Raw genomic sequence first — 4269 nt, 5'->3', positions numbered from 1 at the left:
AGGGACTATTTACCAAATTGAGGTTATTGACATATTCCTCTTATACAAAATAAAGAAATGCCTTAAATGCCAGAATTTTTCACAGATCAGAAAATCTCCTCACTGGGCACAGAAGTACAGAGCAATGAGGATGTGAGAGCTCATAAAATACTTATGAGGGAAAATGTTATCAGGCTACTGCTCTCTTCATTGTCAAACAATTCAACCAGTATTGTGAGATTTAAATCTTCCCCTGCAATGAGTGCATAAAACCAATTCAATTTCGTTTTACTTTTACTCATTTCCTCCACATTTACATTCCAGGGCAGTATAAAATTAAAGGAAGCTAGTTTACACATCTTTGAATACTTAACAGTGGTGTTAAAGCATTTACAGTTAACTGAAAATAACTGCATAGAATGAAAAAAAGAGTAATAGACCAGGCAGTTATGCAGTAAGAATAAAGGAAAACCCAGAGCAGGGATGAACACTTATGAAAAGGTCAATGCCTATGAATACACAGAATCAACCGGGTTGGAAAAGACCTCTGAGATCATCAAGTCCAACCCTTGATCCAACCCCGCCGTGGTTCCCAGGCCATGGCACTGATGCCACATCCAGTTTCATCTTAAAAACCTCCAGGGATGGTGAATCCACCACCTCCCTGGGTTATGGGCTGGTTATGTATTCTTAGATTTCATCCCAAACAAGTGGCAAAAGACACAAAAAAACCTTGATAAAACTCATCAAAAGAGAAGACTTAACAATTACTGTGGAGCCTAAATAGAGGAGAGGATTTTGCAAATGAATTAGATTCTGCAGTGGTCCCTTTCCTTCAAAATGATCTATTTTACTTTTACACTATGGAGCCCTCTCATTTATTTCCAGAGTCCATTTCTCCCCCTCTTTTCCTAAGGTGTGGCTATGTTGTGAATAATTGATGCTTCTGCATAGAAAAATATTTTCTTTATCCTGTTGCAGAGTTTGGACTTCACCAACCCATTAACTCAAAATAAACTCCTAAGTATTGTACTGTCTGATCAGTGTCTGCATAGTGACATTTATCAGGAGAGAGAGAGACACAAGAAATAGTCAGCGACTGGAGATTCTTACAGACTGGAATAGTGACACTGTAATCTTGCTCGTTCCCTCCCTATACCTATCACCCCCTTTTCCAATCTCTATATTGTGTATGTGTCTATATTGTGTCTATATTTAGACACAGCAAAAATGACTGTTAGAAGTGTCCCTTGACATGTGTTCAAATCCAAACCACAGGTATTAAAATTCACTTAAAAAAAAAAGAAACAACAGCAAAAAAAGACAATTTAAGGATTTTCTGGTTCCAGGACATACAACAGAAAAGACATCACTATTTACTCAATGTAAATAACAGGCACCGCGACCCGTCTGTAGCCAGGGTCTGGGTGTGTGCCCGTGCTGGAGCCCGCTGTAAGCAGGGTGGCAGCCTGTTTGGCTGTTGAATGGTTTAGGATACAGGAATCTCTTCCCTGAGGTTAAAAAGCCTTTTAATACATGGTATGTTCTCTGTGTGTTAGTACTTCTCTGCTACAATCAAGGTACCTTTCAAACTCTTTTTTGATAAGCTTAGCGAATTGCATTCATTATGTCCTTCACAGTAGGGCTTTTTTCAAGCATTCAGATAATCTTTGTGGCTTTCTTCTTACACCGCCTTCATTTCTTCCACTGTTAGAAACACTTGACACCTGACTTGTAAGCAATATTCTAGTACTGGCTTCATTAAAAAAATTGCCTTTCTATTCCTACACACTGCCTTTCTGAATAGATTTTAAAAGTCTTAATCCTGTTTACCTCACACACAACACACACAACAGTGTGTTGACTCAGTTCAACATGATTTATAAGCACTTTTCAAAGTTGCTGTTTTCAAGGATACTGTCCTTCCCTCCATACTTAAAAATTTTATTTTTTAGACATACAGTTCTTCATGTGAATATATTAAAACAGAAGCTAACTGCACAGGTTTATTCTCTTTACTAAACTATCCATGTTACTCTGTGTGACTTCAGCATCATTATCTGTCCTGCTGTCAAATTTCTGTGTCATCTGCATATTTTGTCCATGGTGATTTTATATTTAAATACAGGGCATGCATAAAACTGGCATCACTTTTCTTTGAGTGCTTTCCTTTGGAAGACACAATTTTAAACAGCCTCGCTGGATGATTATTTCTCACTGGCATTATTATTTTTCTAACCCATCAGTTCCAGACTCTATGTGCTACAGTGCCAGCTATTATAAATGAGCAGTAGCATACTGAGCTCACTGGATTAACAAGCTAGCAGTTAAAGCATATGATATCTCCATAGTAGGATTACATCTGTAATCTCTCAGAGAGTTAAATTAGGCCTATTTTCTATAAATTAATTGTATTAATTTAATTCTTTATCACTGAAATCGTTTGCCTTTTTCCTCTATTTCACCTGGATCATATCAAGTTAACAGGCCCTTTAACTACAAGTCCTTCAAAAATACTCCTAAATTATTCACAGGTTTCATGCTTCTGTAATTTCATGAGCATTCCAAAATTCATGTCAAAAGCTGGTTAGTGTGTGTGAAGTGCCTCAGCCAAATGTGGGTTTTTTTAAGGACTTTCAGGTGTGAATGATCCCAACTTGATCATTTGAAAAAAAAATTATTCCAGGAAAGTGGGTGCCACCTGTGTCCCTGAGGGGCTGTGGGACTCACTGAGAGGGACCTGAGTATGCCCTGTATCACTGAGGGAGCTCAGCGCCCTCAGCCCCCTCAGCGCCCTCAGCCCCCTCAGCCCCCTCAGCCGCAGTGTCCCGGCACTCCGCGGTCCGTGAGGCGGGCGCAGGTAAAAGGCGCTTTGGAGAAGCTGGATAAAAGGTTGTGGAGTCGCCCTAGAGAAGATTTTGGGCTGTTAAAGACGTAATACAGTGTTGAGCAGCAGCGTCAGAAGGGCAGCACGGTCTTTCAGTGGAGTTATTGAGGGAAAAGCTTCTTGAACTCCGTCACCCTTGGTGAGGTAAGACAAAGGGGACTAAGAGTTTCAGGGAGGTAAAGCTGAAGGAACTTGGAAAGCACATGCAGGGGATGTTTTTAGGCATGTTTTTAGGATGTTTTGAAGGCAGGTTTCCCGCATGTTGCTGAGGGGGGAGGGAGGTGCCCCATGCGTCCCTGAGGATCTCTGAGGGAGAAGAGGGTGCCCCGAGGGCTACGCTGGTGTCTTCTGTGTCCCTTTAGGGGCTGTGAGGGACACAGGGCAAAAAGGGTGCTCTGAAGGGTCACTGAGGATCCCTCAGGGTGCCCTGAGGGAGACCAGACGAGACGGAGCGGGTCGGGTCGGTCCCCGAGGCTGCGCTGCTTTTCCCGCCCTCCCCTCAGCGCCCTCAGCCCCCTCAGCCCCCTCAGCGCCCCCCAGCCCCCTCAGCCCCTCAGCCCCCTCAGCGCCCTCAGCCCCCTCAGCCGCAGTGTCCCGCCACTCCGCGGTCCGTGAGGCGGGCGCAGGTGAAAGGCGCTTTAGCGAAGCTCGATAAAAGGTTGTGGAGTCGCACCAAGGTAGATTTTGAGCTGTTACAGAGGTAATACAGAGTGTTGGGCAGCAGGGTGTTTCAGCAGAGTTATTGAGGGAAAAGCTTCTTGAACTCCGTCACCCTTGGTGAGGTAACACAAATGGGACTAAGAGTTTCAGAGAGGTAAAGCTGAGGGAACTTGGAAAGCACATGCAGGGGATGTTTTTAGGGAAGATGTCAAGTAAAGTGTGAGGGACAGACTGAAAATCTTGGAGGGAAAAGCTGAGTAGGGGACATTTTGGGGGTTGAAATATGTGGTGTCCTGAGTGTCACTGAGGGGTTTTGAGGGTCACAAGAGAAGGAGGCTGGTGCCCCCTTTTCACTGAGGGAAAGGAGGAGGTCCTGTGTGTCACTGAGGGGCAGGCAGGTGCCCTGTGTATTGCTGAGGGTCCATGAGGGTCACAGGGGAGGAACTGGGTGCCCCAATGTCACTGAGGGGCTTTGAGGGTCAGTGAGGAGGAGGTGGGTGTCTGGTACATCACTGAGGGGAAAGTGGGTGCCTCGTGTGTTGCTGAGGGTTCTGGGAGGGTCACTGTGGGTGAAGAGGGTTCCCTGAGGGGCTGTGAAGGTCGCTGAGGGGAAAGCAGATGCCTCGTTTGTTGCTGAGGATCACCGAGAGGCAACTGGGTGCCTTGAGTACCGGTGAGGAACTTTGAGAGTCACTGAGGGAGAGGTGTGTGTTCTCTGTGTCCCTGAGGGGAAGGCAGGTTTC

The sequence above is a fragment of the Manacus vitellinus genome, unplaced genomic scaffold (assembly GCF_001715985.3).
Source record: "Manacus vitellinus isolate BGI_N305 unplaced genomic scaffold, ASM171598v3 scaffold_56_pilon, whole genome shotgun sequence".
In the NCBI taxonomy this organism is placed as follows: domain Eukaryota; kingdom Metazoa; phylum Chordata; class Aves; order Passeriformes; family Pipridae; genus Manacus; species Manacus vitellinus.
This window is presented reverse-complemented; position numbering follows the sequence as displayed.